Below are 17,916 nucleotides of genomic sequence, written 5' to 3'. Positions count from 1 at the left end.
GCGCAATTTACATATCCCCAAAAACAATAATGCATGTGCCTTCCATGTTTAATAAGTTAAACTATATAGTGTAATCCAGCACTCCCCACAACTCCAACCTTCAACCACCAGCGCTGACCAGCGTGGTGAAGTATGACCAAATCACCGCTTGGTGGGCGAGAGGGGGAGGCCCTCATTTGGCAGTGGATTGACAAAAGTGCCTGTACAGGTAAACAAAACGACGGAAGAAAACACGATTGTTGCCACAATCATTGTAAACTCTACACGAAAATGTCGTACTCATGCGTAACAATTACAATGCTGCGCACTCCTTGCTGACCAGAGTGCTGAAGTATGACCATGCAAACCCCACATCCTGAACGGACGGCTCAGGCTTGGCTGTGGCGTTGGCTGCCCTCATCCAGCAGTAGATTGGCCATGTCCATTGCGTCCGCATTGAGTCCCGCGGGGATCCCGCGTGATGCCAGCGCGCGCGTCTGCGTCACGGAAATCTGATGCGCAGTGCAAAGCCATCATTAGCATTACGTAATGGCGTGACACCGCCTCCGCCGCTGCTGATGATGCTGCTGATGATGCTGCTGCTGATGCTACTTCTTGCGAGCTGCAGAAGCAACCGCAGCAGCTCGCTCCTGTGACTGCGTTGCGAGGAGGCGCAAGAGGGCCACATGCGTTGGTGAAGTCTTTGGAGCTGCGGAGCTTTTGCCGAGACCTCCCCCTCCTCCTCCCCCTCCACCACCACCATCATCTCTCCTGCTGTGTTTATTTAAGCTCGTCATTCACAACGCTCGCGCCTGTGCCGAGCAAGAGGCTTGCGAGAGCCGAGCATCGTCCCGACGCTTCCTTCTTCCTCTTCTGAGCAGGTAACGCGAGAGTGGGTTACGGCTGCGGCTGCAGCAGCAGCAGCGTCGTCAGCACACCGCGACTCGCACTCGCATTGTTCGCCGTGAGTTTCAATAGCGCAGTGCGAGCGCGCGCTGCTGTTGTTGGTATGCAGAGGCGGTGTTGCGGTGCTGCTGCTGCTGCTGTTGTTACGCGCGTGTATTTCGGATTATAAGATGCGCGTTGCCACCACCCACCCTCGTGATTTAAAGCAAAAGTTGGGGGTTGCGTATTACAATCCGACGCAAGCATCTCGCCTTATTCTATCCCTCAATTCGTTTCGGAAATCCGTCCAAGACAACATGCATGGCACAACAATGCAGTATATGATTGTAATGGATACGTCGTGGTGGTAGTGCCTTACGCCGATAATCCGGCAAGCCCTGAAAAGCGAAATGTCGAGTGAGAAATTCATCTCTGGGTTATGCCAGAGACTTTGCAGTACACAGATAAAGATCCCCCGTATAGCCTTAACATACTGTTGGGAAAAGTGTTGTTAGCGAGCACCTATGAATGCCGACATGGTCGGCACCACGCCCTGCCGCCTTTGTCTCCCGAGTGGCGCTGTTTACACACCGCACCGGGTACTCATTTGAGGCTGAGTCGACCTAGGGGAGGGTCTCAGGACCGGTTAATATAAATCGTCACTCGGGTCGCCTGGTTCGTAGCGCAGCGCGCTAACCACTACACTACCGCTCCCCAGTACACACACAAGCAGTCGTTTCGGAATTTGTATACTGTATGTGTGTGTCTTTGCACAGTTTTTGTTCTCTCGATTATAAGACGCACTTGTATTTTTAAAATAAATATTATTGGTGCGTCTTATAATCCAAGTAGGTATGTGTGTGAAACCAAGTGTTGTATCGCCACTGGGGAGACAAAGGCGGCCGGGCGTGGTGCTGTCCACCCACCCCCTCGTGTGCCGTGCCGGCCTTCATAGGTGCTCGCTAACAGCACTTGCCCCAACAGTCTGTTGAGGCTATACGGGGGATCTTTTTCTTTGTATAACGAAATCACTCGTGCGAAAATAGTAGACTAAAACAAACCCCTACTTCTGCTGTGTTAGCGGTGCAGACGTTCGTTCGATGTCGACACCGCCTGTGATACACTCAATTGACTATGTGGACACGATTACTGCTGAGCGCGGAGTGAGTGCAATCGAGTGGTTAAACAATGGGTCGTCTTTCTTATTTGTTGACAGCAAGTGGTGTATATATTTTTTTAACCAACGTGTTTTGTTTTAAAAAATATATTTTATTCTTCAGATCATACAAACATGCTCACACACCTACTGGATTATGAGACGCGCCCCTGATATTTGTTTTCAAATTCAGAGGGTAAATGTTTCTTACAATAATAATCATCATCATCATCACCACTATAGTTAGTTAATTATCGAGGAAAGCCACACCAATCACGTCATAGGACTTTTTTTTTCACGAGGGGTCCACTTCATTGGATTGTAAATTCAGATGTTGCCAGAAAATGTGAGTTGTTATTGCAATTGTGGCGAAAACCTGAAGACCCGGAAAAAACCCGCGCGCACGATAAGGGGGAGGGGGGTGGCAACGCTCTATCCCCGTACAGATGGAAACAGATGGCGATTAGTCAACTTGCTGTGCCGCCCTCTCCTGGCGAGCCAGGGGTACTGCTCCACGTCGACGCCAACGGGAAGAGAGTTTCGCGACATCTGTGTGATCCACACGAAAGACAGAATGCAAGTCACCCTTTGGCATTGCAGCTCTGTATTCAACTGCAGTGTTCCAAACACGTGTTTGCGTATTTGATGGATTGTATTCCCCGCATGCATTCTCACGCGTGATTAGTTGCATTGCCCAATTGCTCACTCGAGCAGCATCTTGATTGATGTTGCGTTGCGTACAGCCTGCTTAAAAAGGGAAAACGATACGGGCCGCATAATTGCTCGCTTGCAAACGCGTGCGCCATGTCGACTGCTTCATTGGTACATATGTATTTTGAACTTCTTTCGCGCCCTACGTAGCCAACCACGGAGCGATAAGATAGGCTTGCGTGGCGAGAGCTAGCTGGATTGTTGGCATCATGACACCGTCCAATATGGATGGCGACGATTTTGGCTGGGGAGGCCTTCATCCAGCGGTGTGTAGAGACTATACACACACACACATATACTACACATACAAGTTGTCAGTCAAATGACAGCTTTACTATTTCATGCCCTATACACAACAGCATTTCATGAATTTCACATCACGTGGCTCGCACTGAGTAGATCTGCAGATGACGTGTGGTGGGGTCAATCGTCGTTATTCCCATCCCATGCAAGGACGTCCCAGCCAGCCCGAGAGAGTCAGCCACACACCCCTGGAGCGCTTCCACTATTGGAGGCCCTTGTGCACCTGCAATGCGGGCGAGGGATCGCTTTAACATCGCGATGTGACAGACAGCACCTTGCACCCCCGCAGTCACTCTCGGCACTTAACACATCTTCTTACAACGATCGAATGCATTGGACTCATCTCGGCCATCGGCTAACACCAGTGCGTTTGTCCCAGCCTTGTTAGCTTGAAGCTTGCAGCCGCAGTGCAGCCAGACCGCGTAATAGCGATGCAAATCCCAAATGTGTCTGAGCGGCCACGCGTTAGCCGAGGTCCACGGATTTCAACTTCAGGGACCTCCTCTTTGAGTGCTTGACGCAGCCAATGTGCCGTTGTGGCTGCCTGTACATTGATAGACGATTAATGCAAGTACTGTTAGCGAGCACATATGAAGGCCGGCACGGCAGAGGAGAGAGTGGGTGGTCAGCACCATGCCCGGCCGCCTGGGGAGACAAAAGCACTCATTTGAGGCTGAGTCGACCTAGGGGAGGCCCGCCCAGCACCGGTTAAGATAATCGTCACTGGTGTTGGCCGTGAGCTAACCGCTACTCCACGGCTCCCCACGATTATCAACACACACACACAATCCGTGCTGCTGGGTGAGATAACACAACTGGGTGTGGCCTTGTGATTTTTCGTGATTGTTTTCGTGATTGTGATTGTTTCACTATTGGTCCGTGATTGGAGTGATTGGAGAGACTGGTCGCTTCCATAGAAGGGCGAAGCTCATCTGGAGTAATGAGACACTCATGACGCTTTGTGGACGCTGTTGTTCCAGCGTTTACATTAATGAGGCTGAATATCGCACGATAAGTCACTTGCAATAAATTGAAACCAACAGGAAAATTAATTAATTATTCATGTTGACGCAAAAAACGATTTGAAGCTTAAGTTCTTCCACAATTATTTGCTCATTAATAAGTTATGTAATGGGCTATTAATAATAGGCCCAGCTAAGGAGATGCCACCCCCAGTATGAGTTCCCTTATCTCGCTCTGCTTGCAAGATGCAACGTGGTGTTTTAACAATTGAACAATGCTGTGCATATTCTTGGTTCTTTCGGTAAAGTCACGTAGAAGGGAAATAATAAAATAATATAAATATAAAACAATAAAAATTCCCACGACGTTTAGACTGCAACAAGCAATCATCATCAGGTGTGAAATCTACTGCAATAATATTTTTTTTCAAATGTTCTTGCTGTGGATTCCACACCTGATAATGATTGCTTGTGTTGCAGTCGAAACGTCGTGAGAATTTTTATTGTTTTATATTTATATTATGTTATTATTTCCCTTCGACGTGACTTTACCGAAAGAACCAAGAATACGAATCCCTGCAGTCACGAAAGCTTTACATCAATGCTGTGCATTTCAACGTACCTAAACTCCGGAGATTGGTTCTCTTTTAGGTATTCTCTATTGACCACTTGGCATTTCCCGCATGCCATGATGCCCGTGAATCATGTGAGTGTTTGCATAATGATCATGCTCGCCGATGTTGGCGGCGTGTGGTTACTTAAGATCATGAAGACAATTCTGAATACCTCAACGCAACCTGGGGTTTAAGCTTTTATAATTACTTGATCAACCAAGCAGCTGATCTACCGATGACATTTTAAAATTGTTAGTTAAATTGGAAGAAGTTGAACTTGTATTGCCTTTTACAGATGATGCCTGCGTCGAACGGGGTCCCACCGCTTATACGGAGGAGTGTTCTGCCAATAACCTCTGGTTATACAGGAGCACTTGTTTAACACACTTGCCTTGGCGGATGAGACAGAAAAAGTGTGAACCGAATGTAGAGTTGTGTTAATTAAATAAACACCGCTGGATAATATTGGTCTGGAAAGCCACTCGGTTGCCGGACTAAAACACACATATTTTTTTAGAATATCTAATTTCTATTGATATATATTCACTATTTTTTTTGCATTTATAATGCACACAAATTCAACCTAAAATAGACATTCAGAGGTGCGGGGGGAAATGCATGCTATGTGGAGAGGCAGATTGGAATTCTGTTTATGTGTATTTTAAATTGGGCATGCCAGCCTTGAACAGAAATGACCCAGCCCAGTGTCATGCAGCAAGAGGCGAGGCACTGCGCTGTGGAAGAAGGTGTTGCTGTCGTATTTCGGATAAGACGTTCAAAGTCAGTTCATAATCTGCACTGCAGATATGAGAAATCCCACGTTTCAAACAAAACAACAGCCCCCCTCCATCTAATATCCCCATGCAGCTCCCAATACGGAAATTTGTGGGTCCGGTCACCAGTTTTCCCCAGCGAGGATCATTTGTAAAAAAAAAAAATTCCATGTTGTTGTGCTTGCTTTTCCCATCCCTGTAAAATGACACCAATGCCTTTCAGCGGATACACTCAGCATGTCTAGGCTTTAAATATATACATATACGTGACTGCATACGACTAAATATATATGTGTGGGCAAATGCAAACAAATGTTGTGATTAGTTTCTATACACTGTAGTTGGCTCAACTATACAGTTTCAAAATAAATAGAAGCGGAAGTGCATTTTCTGCACAGAAAAATATAGAAATATTTAAGTCCATTAGGCTATTGGCTTTCTTGACAAATATTATTCAGCAGTAGTTTTAAGAGCAATTAAACTTGCTGCTTGATGTTATTGAACTAGAAGACTAATAAGAACATATTGTCTTTGTGTGGAAAAGCAGAATTGAGTTGTCTATGTTTGTTTTTACCCACAATGCTCTACTGGAGCAACGCATTATTTTTTTGCACAGTGAAAAAAATGCCGTACGTATTTGTGCAATATTAAAGTAAAAAAGCATGAACCCGGCGCAGTAAACATGGAACGTTGGATCAACATCGAGCCAACAGTCCCAGGCATCTGTATGTACTGTATGTTGACGTTCTTTCGCAACGTTCGCAGCCAACCGTGCTAATCCTAGGTGCCAACGTTGTCCCAATGTCGCACTTTTACTGGGGAGCAGCCTTCATATTTCTTCTTCTTGGTTCTTTCGGTAAAGTCACGTAGAAGGGAAATAATAAAATTATAAAAATAAAACATAATAAAATAATTCTCACGACATTTCGGCCACAACGCAAGCAGCCGTCCTCAGGTGAAGAACAGGTCTGTCGGAAAGACAGCGTCTGAAATTGCTGCTTTCTGACAGACCTGTTCTTCACCTGAGGACGGCTGCTTGCGTTGTGGCCGAAACGTCGTGAGAATGTTTTTATTATGTTTTATTTTTATTATTTTATTATTTCCCTTCTACGTGACTTTACCGAAAGAACCAAGAAGATGAATCCCTGCAGTCACGAAAGCTTTAAATCGAAATTCATATTTCTTCTTCGGTGTTCATAAAAAAAAAACACGGATCGCAAAAAAGAAAAAAAATGCTGCATCTCTTGAGGTTTTAACATATATATATTTTTTATTGCGTCCTTTGAGACCACTGGCATATTTGAGAACCCTGTGATGCATTGGATTCTGCGAGTGCGTACACAAGCACGCAGACTTGCGTGCAGCTCAATGCAGATGGCCCTCTCTTGATTTCACTGCAGCCCTCAGCGCTCTGCGACCGTGCTGGACAGATCGATGCCAAACTTAATCAATGACCTCGATAGCGGAACGTCAAAGTGCATGCATTCGCTCCGAAACACATGCCACTCGCACGCACTGACATGTAAATAGATGCACAGTTTGGACGAGAGGACGTGGACCGGCAATACGAAGCGATGAAATCGGTTCGTGTGCAGGTGCTGGGTAAACTGCTACGTCGTGGCTGATTTTGGAGGCCTTCATCCCACAGTGGATTGACCACGGCTGATGATGATGACGAGAGACGGTTGTTGGAGACTTACGAGTGAACAAAGCATGTGAGCAGAATCTATTTTTGTTGTTGAGTCTGATTTGTAAGGGTTTGGTTGATGAATACAGATATTCATGCCAGTTTTCTGGCAATGAAATAACACATCTGCTCTTCAGTAACTGCATTTTATTTCCCCTATGTAGTCCATGTGACCATATGGCATTGTATGATATGAATATAATGATCATTGAACAATATCTATTCATGCCCTTTGTCCATCCACTGCTAGATGAGGGCCTCTCCATGCCGTGTGGTTCGTGGGGATTATTTCCTTCTGTGCAGGGGATAGCGTGTTGCTCCCTTGCACACGTGGGGTTTTCTCTGGGTGCTCCGGTTTCATCCCACGTGTTTCATTAATTGGCTGAACACATCTTAAAATAAAAACCCAAAGGAATTACACTCCTGAAAAAGAGTCCTACGGCTCAGTATAGCTTTCCTGGATGCAAAATCAATTAGACTATCATCATCATCATCATATGTTACGGAAACGCGTCGCTGCACCGTCATAGACGGTGGGGAGGGCAGGTAGGTGGATCTCGCCGAGCCTGAAGCAGCGACCTCCATGCGGGGAGTGCATCTCACAGCAGATGGCCTCACGAGAAAGGCACCCCACATTGACCGCATGCACGCTTCAGATTTCATCGGGACATGAAATGCCACCGAGGTGTTTATTTATTTATTTCCCCCTTCCCTCCTCAATTTACGCATCTCGCTTTGCATCCACATGTGACGTCCCGGCACAATTGGGCTCAGAAACGTGTCGCTACTCGTGTGTAATATATATTTTTTTGTCAGAAAAATAATGCGAAAAATTATAGGGGAAAAATATCAGTGTAGGCTTTGCAATATGTAAGCAAATAATGAAAAAAGATGTACATTCCGAAATCATCATCATCATTTCCAGCCATGGTCAATCCGCTGATGAAGGCCTCCCCAATCTGCCACCACCTCTTGCAATCCCACCATGCGATAATCCACCTCGCACCTTCACACAAAGTGATGTCATCGCTCCTTCAACTTGGTAGATGTACACTCGGACACGTCCCATCCCTTGTCTGCCACTCTATTACCATTTTGACCGTCAGACGTCATCCCTTGGAGTGACGTGTCCTGTCCAAATCCACTCACGGTTGGCTACGCACGGCGCGAAAGAATTTCAACATACATACATAGAGAATGAAAAATGCTTCGAGTTTTTGAGTGTTAAAGATTGCCCAAAAAATGAAAGGTATTGTTGCATCCCCATCAAAACAACTCCAACACACGAGTCGAGGATTTATTCGGTGTTGGACTAAAATGTTCCCAAAATAAATATGCGCACACAGATTTTTTTTTTTTTTTAGAGCTGAATAACCTTGGTCATGAAGGTCAATGTGAAGAATTGCAACAATGCACGGTGAATAATAAGGGAGACCGTATGAATGCTGCTTTTGCATTTTTTCGGGAAAAAACTGGGTTTGTGTTTTCTTTGAAATGGTCACTGACTTTTGGGCCTCGGTTTTTGGCGTTCACACAAAGGTTCAATTCATGGCGTGTGATGCCAGGTCTAACGGAGCTCTTTGTCCCTAAGACACTGCTACGCTTCACTTTGGCAATCCCTTCTCGCTAATTGCAGAGTAACGTACTTAATGCTGTCTCTGTGTATGGGCCTGTTGTTGGTAAGAGTGACATCTGCTCATAAAACGCCTGGTTGCGTTCGGCAGTGTGTGCTGCGGGCTATGCAGTGAAAGATCCAAAAAGCGGCCTATGTGAAACGAGTTTCATCGCAACATAGCCGGGTGGTTGCACATATGCCGCTTGTTGTAGAGGTTTCGCGGTCTGAACCCATGGGCCACCCTGGTTAATAACAACAAATGAGTACGGCAACACCAATGCTAGTGCTTGCGTAGCATTATGGCAGGGCCCTCCTGAAATATAACAAATCGTGGGGCTCTGTGAGACTTTCCTGGATATATGAAAGACGTTCTTGTTGTTATTACTACTGTGGGTGCACACGTGCCGTCTGCTTCGCAGATATGTTTTGTGAAAGAAAGGAGGAGGCCTCCGTTGTGAGCCTGTGTGGCGGTGCAAATTTGCCGACATTGAGAATGACTCAGATTACTTTAATTGGTGAAGGAGCATTGCCCCTCACCTGTGAAATTACCGCAGACTTGAATTGTCGGTGAATTACTCAAGTAGCCTTGCGTTATGAGAATTGCGCAAATACCAAATGCTACGTTGTCCCCACCTGAAGAAGGATGCTTGTGTTGCGCCCGAAACGTCGTGATTTAATTTAGTTGTTTTCATTTATTGTATTTTTTACCTACGTGACTTTATCGAAAAAAACAAAGAGTATGACTCCTTGCAGTCACGAAAGCTTCAAATCTAGAACCAAATTCACCCTTTGATTGATTGTTTATCTTTTATTTTCATTCGAAATATTGTTTTTATAAGGAGCACGCTGCTGGTAATGTTATTGGATTTCATTTTCGTTTTTGTGAGTTGGAATGAGGTGGGGCAGCCTCTTTTTGCGAAATTAATTTCAAATCTAATTTTTTTTTTACATCACTGGAATTAAGACTTCGTGAAGAGCCAATTTGTAATAAGCCTCCATAACATTCTAGTGTTTTTTTTTAATGAGTTATGAGAGCCCAACATGTCCCTAATGAGATGTTGTGTACATTTATCCTGTTCATGCACCCTTTGTTGCAGGCATTTGTCCCGTTAATCCCAGCCGTAAGACAGTCATTCCAAAATAATAGTCACCTCCCCCCGTCATTGTCCAGTATTTGTATGTCTGCCAATCAACATACTGTCTTGTGTGCTATACAAACAATCCATTTAAGCGCCTGCACTCTGAAGAGGACATTCGCAAATGGCAGCATTACCTAGGGAAAGCGTTGGTTGGAGCAGGTCTATGTTATCATTCCATTCTTACCTCCGTCAAATATTACCTCCAAAGATATGAAACCCATAAACGACAAATGTGACACCACACACATTTAAATTGATATTCAACCTGTAAGAGTGCATCGCCTATTTACAAGTTGTTAGATTAATTGTCATGATTCAAGGCCAGAATTACATTCCAGGGAAATGTTTTTTTTTTTAAATCTTGTTTGCACTGCCTCATTTGTACTGTTTCACTAGGGTCCTTCTAGAATGTTTCAACTTATTTGTTCTGTCCTACTCTATGCTATTAGCCTGCATTTGGTGTAACACGATGGCTTTCGGGACCAATATCATCCAAATATGGCTGTCCACCTGATGTTGCTAGTTGTAATTACTGGCGAAACGTCGTACTCAGATTATAAATGTTGTGGATTTGCTCTCCAACACACCGGTGTGCTGTACTCGTAACGAATTGGCACGTTCTGTTTACGTGATAAACCTTACTAATTGGCTGTGCCGGGTGGTGGCTGGCTTAACGACACATTTATATTTACACGATCTAACCCACAAAAAACTATGTTATAACCTGCATCTGTTTGTGATGCTCCGTCGGCAGTGGTGCATGAGCATGGATAACAAGAAACTCGAACACATTCGTCAATAACTCCGTTTTTCAAATCTGATAAAAAAAAAAATATCACAGGCAAAGTTTCGGGGCTATAGCGCTCCACAGCAAAGAGATGAGCAGATTTTTTTGATTAATATGCATATGGTTTTTATTACATTATAAGATCAATTGTTAGACGCATCTATTAAGATAGTGAGCATAACAATTGTTTTCCGTTAATGAATCGTCACGTTTGTCATTCACATATTTAATAAGCGTTCAATATTATCATGATGCACACAGATGCGCATGCACAACACGCAGCTACCAGATACGACGCTTACAATGCAGACAATCATAATGCTGAGAATATGGCCATTATGTCAGTTTGCTGATCGTAGTTGGATGGTAACCGAAGGACTGGTGCCTCGGTATCTGTGGCTGAGTGTCTGGGTCCCTTGGTGATTGTATGTCTGAGTCTGGTTGCCTCTGTCTATTCACGCCCGTGTGGCTGTTTGCCAACGTGGCGAGTTTTACTCGCGCAGCACGGCCACAATTCGCTCGTAATTCACGCGTTCTTTCGTTAAAAAAAACCCCCAACTTTTTGCCGTGGATACATCTTCACCATCGCCGTCATCAGCCATGGCCAGCCGACTGCCGGATGAAGTTCGACCCGAGCCATCGCCGCCCCTGGCGATCTTGCGATGTTGCCATCAGTCGGCGACCACCTTGCTCCGTTTCCGCGATGGACGTCGTGTCGGAATGCCTTCTCGTTCCCTGGTTGACGCTCCGTTGTCATCCTCTGCCCGTGGGCCACCGTCGTCCCCGTGACAGCCGTGACCCGGACCTCGGGAACCCGCGGAACCCGCTGATTGGTGACCGTCATCTATGCAGGACCACCGCCGTCTCGTATCCATCGCACGCATTGCGGCTCTTGAAATATCGATGATGATTTTTTTTTACCTCTTACCACGGCAAACTCTCTCTCCCACTTCAGCAAAAAAAAAAATTCTTGTTGTGGTTTTCCCAACTGATGATGGTTGCTTGTGTAGCGATCAAAACGTCGTGATTGAATTTATTTTATTTTATACCTACGTGATTTTACCGAAAGAACCAAAGAGTATGGATCCCTGCAGTCACGAAAACTTCAAATCTAAATATCTTCTTGTTATTTTAATTTCCGACCCCTAGTCAATCCGTACCATGCACTCAAGCCCACGTACTTTTCTGAAACGTTGAAATGATGCCATTGATCGGTTCTCCGATCCACATGTCGGCTGCATTTTAGATATTTGACAAAGTCACGCGTGACACATGTTTGTATGTAGGTATGTATGTTGAACTTCTTTCGCACCTGACGTAGCCAACCGTGTCATTCCGAGGTGTGGAAACAAACGGCTGCGCGATGCCACATCAGGGCACACCCAGACCCCACGTTCTTTTCAGGGGGGGGGGGGTACTCCAGCAACTGAGTGTGAGCGTTGGGCTCACAAGAGACAAATCGTTAGTCCTGAAAAGAGAACAAACGCATTAACCAGAAACATTCTCTCATTTGGTCACCGTCTGCACGCCCGCGACATGAATGTGCCCGCGAGCTAGAGGATGCGTTTGTCCTCTGCTTCCCTTTTGAGTTAAATGTCTGAGCTCCCAAGCCCATCGCACCCTCCCCCAGCCTTCCCCGAGATGCTAGTGGAGAGGCGAGGGTGGTGGTGGTGGCTGGCGATGCTGTGCTTGCTCTTGGTAGCAGAGACTTTCTTTAAGTGCCACTGCGTGCTCGTACGGCTGACGCTGCTAAACACCGTGCGCCATCCAAGGCGAGTTTGTGATGGCGATGGAGTAGAACTCGCTTTGTTTTGGTTTACACTGCCAAGGATGTATTTGCTGTAATTCATCAAAGGTCATTGTAATGCCACTTATTTAATCAGCAGAGACTCGGCAAATGTCAAAACTCCTTTTCAGATAGGGAACTGCTACGTTGAGATGTAATAACCAAAAGCCATGAATGAGTGCTTGACTTTGATTTGTTTGGCGTTCACCGGAGGGAGAAAGCCACACCTCACATATCATGGGGTGATTCTTAAAACTGACATCGCCATGGCCACCTCCCAGGGCTCCACACGTACTACAACACCCGGCAAGCCGTAGTGGTCACCCAAACAAGCACAAGCCAGACCCGGTCCTGCAGATGGCAATCCGATGAGACGGGGCACATTCACTTTAAGATGTTTCTTGTTCATGTTTTTGTTTGTTGCGGTTGCACCCGAGTCAAGAGCCGCATGGCTCACAGGGTTAAACCTAATACATGAAACTGAAAAACTGAACTGAAACATTCAAGTGTGATCTGCTCCCGCTAATGTCTACGAGTAGTTTTAATTTAATGTCAGCGTTTTACGTGGGACAAACCACGTAGACAATTTGTGAATTATGCTCAAGGGCTATGCGCACGCACATTTCTCCCACTCGGTAACACAACACTTGATAGGTCCCAGGAATATAATCGGAGTCTTGGAATTTAATTGTTGGTAAATCATTGATCGTGCATTTTGACGCAAAACACGGTCTAATTCAATGATAATAGTAATCCTGCACAATTAATGTCAGCGTTGCTTCTGTAACATCTTCAGAATGGCTTTATTCGGGCTATGCAAACACCACCATAATGTGCAGAACATTTGTTTCGCTGGTGTCAGTGTCCGTGCCTAAATGCTGTCATGTACCCGATTCTGTCTCACGGTGTGAGCGAGATGATTTATTTTTCAAAGCAAGCTCACGGGCGGCATTGGTGACAATGTAGAGTTACCGCTGTGGCTTGCTGCTGAGAAGATGAGAATGTTTAAGGACTGTGAAGAGCTGCCCAGCATGTGCAAGATCAAAACTCACCAGGCTGCGTGCGTGCGTGCGTGCCACGCGTGAGCGCGCAGTGGTGGAGAATTGTCGGAGTGGCTTCGCACAACGTGCTACGAAGCTGTGCCCTGCGGTCAATTGCCACTCATGGCGAACACCAGTGGTGAATGTCTGAAACGGTTCTGGGCCTCCACAGGGTCGACTCAGCCTCAAATGAGTGCCCAGTGCAGTGTGTAAACATCGCCACTGAGGAGACAAAGGCGGCCGGGCGTGGTGCTGGTTACCCACCCCCTCGTGTCCCGTACCGGCCTTCATAGGTGCTCGCTAACAGCACTTGCCCCAACAGTCTCTTAAGGCTATACGGGGGATCTTTGTCTTGTGTGCAGTGGTGGGGCATTGGCGCGGTAGTTTGCACAGCGTGCTACGTAAACTTGCCACTCACGGCTAACATCAGTGGTGAATGTCTGAACCAGTCCTGGGCCTACCCTAGGTCGACTTGGCCACACATGTGTAGCAAGTGCCGTGTGTAAACGTCATCAATGGGGAGATGGAGGCAGCGGGCCCGTGGTTTTGCCACACCACCGTGCCGGCCTTCACAGGTGCTCGCTCACAGAAACTTCCCCCAGCAGTCTGAGGCGCCCCGGTATCAAACAACCAACCATTACCATGATTAAAGGCGACGCGAGAGAGCCCTGTGTCTTCACAATCTTCACGCACTGCGAAAATATCGCGGTGCAGGGTCTAGCGGTGGCAATGTCCAACCGTTGGTAAGGGGCATCTTTAACTGGCTTGGCCACCACCTAGGTTGGCTCGGCTCTAAAAATTCGCAACAGCTCACCGCTTGGCTGATCTTCCCACTTGTCAGTGGTTCCTCGCGCCTCTGAGCCGTTCCCTCTCTTCAAGAGCGAGCGAATGCTGCGTGCGCGTAGCAAGTGAAATTTATTCTCGTTATTATCATCATCCCCGTGCTTATTTAAAACAAACAAAACTTCGACAGCACGTTAAATAGAGCAACCCTCCATGTATTTCCCCGTGAATTTGCTCTGGTCACATTCTAATGGGGCATTCCATGGCACCGTGGCAAATAGAGGTCCCATGTACAAGTGTGAATAGCGAGGATTAACATGATAAAAGGGGAGAAAAAGATAAACGGCGTGGGTTTGGAACAAATAATTAAATAACGCACATTGTTTTTGGACAGGATGCGTGAACACTAAGGCATTCACCTCGTGCTAATTTATAGCCGTTTAAAGTTAAAGAGCATCCTGGCAGAAGGCCAGAGCGAAGGTCAGCTGGAGGACTGGCCATTGGGTTGTGGTCATTCCAGACATGCGAAACGTCGTGAGAAATTTTTTCTTGTTTTATTTTTATTATTTTATTATTTTCCTTCTACGTGACTTTACCGAAAGAACCAAGAAGATGCGTGAGACCATAACCCAAACAACCCCAGAGTCAGATCCGTGCTGAAAGTCGCTAAGCTGCTCGAGCCGACTTAACTTCAGATAACACTGGTCAACAAACTTTTTCTGGCATAAGGTATTCCCAACGGTTTTAATGTCATTTCGGGGTGCTGATTCCAAATCTGGCATCAGGTTTTTGAGATATCAAATATTGCATTTTCAATAAAAACTGCAGAAGAAAAATATTAAATAAATGTGGATATCTACATAAAATGATATTATAAACACACTATCCTAAAAATACAGAACCATATTTTAACACTAAAGCAGTCCCTGACTCACAACAACTTGCAATCATAAGTGACGGAGTTAATTTCGGGCAAAATCAATGGAAAAGGGGTATGCCGATAGCATAAAAAAGAGATGTGATAGAGCAAATCTGAGATCATATTTGGAATCAGCACCCTGAAATTAGTCTAAAACAGCTGCAAAAGTCCAGGCCAGAAAAAAATGTTTTTATTTTGTTGACCAGTGTAATTCATTCATTCCAATTGATTCATGTATTGTTCCAATATTTTAGAACTCTCACGTGACATAGCGGTTGCTTTTGCTTTGATGTCTATTCGCTTGAACGCTGTGCTGCATTTAACTTTTCTTGCTTTTGGCATTTTCGTGACCCAGGTCACTCTTGCAAATGAGACGTCCGTGGTCCTTTTGAGCTCTCGCCTGTGTTAAGCGAATTAAACCAGGAACTTAAAATGTAAAGGTACAGCCCTGTAATTTCCTTGACCAGCTGCCGAAACCACACCGCCAGCGTGACGTTACAGCCCTCGACTTACAGCTTTCGTGACTGCAGAGATTCATATTCTTTGGTTCTTTCGGTAAAGTCACGTAGATAGGTTTAAATTCATGAAAATAAACAATGTAGTTTTTATTTGATTAATTTTAACCTATCTACGTGACTTCACCGAAAGACCCAAATAATAGAATCAGCATCTTTATTTAGACTGCATGAGGAATCCGACGAGCCATGAAGCTCTTTTGCACAGATGGGCAGTATCAGGGTGGGGGGGGGGGGTCAGAGTTGAATGCACAATGTGTGTGTGTGTTGTTTTGTGTTGCGGGCGTAATTTTTTTTTTCAAAGGAAAGCTCTCGGGGGTCGACTATTGACCCTTGATTGAAGCCACCCTCAAAAGTCAAAGGTTCCTCCCGGGCCTAAATGGGCAATGGAGGCGGGCTCGTTTTGGTGGTTTCACTCCGAACTCGTGGCAGAACATTCCAGATCGCCAACGGTGTGGGGGCGGATTTTCGCGGATGAGATTAAGTGAAACGTGTAGAGCACACACGTTTTGCTAGAAGTCGGATTCAATCCTTCAGCATAGTTTTTTTATTATCAAAATCGTCTTGGAATAGAGGGTTACCCCACAGCATTTTACATAAACGTCATCATATTTCAATCACGACATTACGGACACGTGGAACTTTTGGCTTTCCGAACCTACAGGAATCGGGACGCACCACTGCGCAATAAATGTCACGATTCCATCAGCCCTATTCATGTCCCATAGTTTATGGATAAGCTCTCCGCACGTGTTAATGAGTCTGTGCTGGCTAGAAATTCGCATGTGGTCATGTTGGTGTTGATTCTCCCCGGCTGTGCTTACGATCCGTTACGGATCGAATTTACCGTTTTATACACGAGCAAAGCAGAGCGCTGTTCGCGCGAAGTTCACGAGGTCAGACGGACGCTTTATACGTGCGGGGCCCGCGTCTAAGGGGCTCAGTTTCTCCCTCGCTGACAAATCTCAAACGCAGGGCCCTAGCCCCTCCCTTCTATCTCCTATTCTCCCACTCTCACCCACCCTGGAATCAGTCGTGGCTTTGTGCAGCCGAATGAAAGAGCATTTTAGTCACTGGTGAAACCACGCTCTGTAAGACATCCTTCCTGGCTCCATGAACTCCGAACTCCTGCCACCCTTTTCTCACTTCCCAAATCTCACAACTCTCCATGACAGACTGGACATCACCCCCCCTCCCCCATCGCAAGCCACCACTGACAGCCGAGCCTGACCCACTACCTGATACAAGATTAAGATTTGCGTTATGGTAGTGGTCACCCTGTGGATGCACTGCGGCCCCTCCATAGGAATATGGAATGTCCACCACTGGAGCAGGGAAATCAACAAATATGAGCATTCTTGATTTGAAATATGAGCATTGCCCCACGTCGAGTTTGTACTCATGTAGTGTTTTTGCCAGCAGCGGTTATCTAACTACGGTGACAACTCTAGATTTGAAGCTTTCGTGACTGCAATGATTCATATTCTTAGGTTTTTTCGGTAAAGTCACGTAGGTAAAAAATTAAAATTAATAAAAGTAAAATAAAATAAAAATCACGACGTTTCGGAGGCAACACAAGCTTCCGTCTTCCACCTGAAGACGGAAGCTTGTGTTACCTACGTGACTTTACCGAAAAAACCTAAGAATACGGTGAAAACCTCTCAAAGGCCGGACTCGAGCAAGCCATAATTTGGAGTGAGCCAGATGACTTTCCTAAATAAATAAATAAAAGATGTCTGCCGCGACACTGTTCGCGTGCTGATTGAAGCACTGTGCGTGCTTATGTGCATGATCAATTCTTAAGCTAGATTCACACACACATATCGTACCTGTCTGCTGTATGAAATTCAGGTGATCAGTCCCTGGGATATTGTCCATTCGAGACGGGAGGCATTCTCACTCGGGTTGGGTTTTTGTTTTCATTCTGAGACTCTGGAAGTGCCCTTGATTGCATTCGCCCTTCAACTGACCTCACGCTCGCATGAGAACCCGTGTTTCTTTTTTAAATCTTGGATGGGACGAAGATTTTGTTTTGGGGCCATCCATAAATGACGTCACGCACCTGGGGGGGGGGGGTCAGACATTTGTGAGGATGTGTGACGAGGGGGGGGCTTGAGAAATGTGACGTCACATCAAAATGCGCAACTTTAAATAAATATAGATAACACGTTCTACTTAATTAAATAGACTTTTTAATAAATATCTTCTCCTACAACATCAGAGTGCAGCAGCACATTAAATACGCACTACAATGACAATAGT

The 17,916-nt window shown here is 45.7% G+C and overlaps 1 protein-coding gene across 2 annotated transcripts in view; it reads left to right on the top strand.

Annotated features, from left to right (window-relative positions):
* Positions 1-546: 546 nt before the first annotated feature.
* The window catches only part of LOC144731718 (neuronal cell adhesion molecule-like), a 106,795-nt gene continuing 89,425 nt past the window's right edge, over positions 547-17,916 (top strand). For both annotated transcript variants that reach the window (XM_078612906.1, XM_078612905.1), the window contains exon 1: positions 547-860. The gene's annotated coding sequence lies outside the window, so the exon portion shown is untranslated. The remainder of the gene's footprint in view (positions 861-17,916) is intronic.

Source organism: Lampetra planeri, chromosome 40, assembly GCF_965212315.1.
Source record: "Lampetra planeri chromosome 40, kcLamPlan1.2.h2, whole genome shotgun sequence".
In the NCBI taxonomy this organism is placed as follows: domain Eukaryota; kingdom Metazoa; phylum Chordata; class Hyperoartia; order Petromyzontiformes; family Petromyzontidae; genus Lampetra; species Lampetra planeri.
This window is presented reverse-complemented; position numbering and strand designations above follow the sequence as displayed.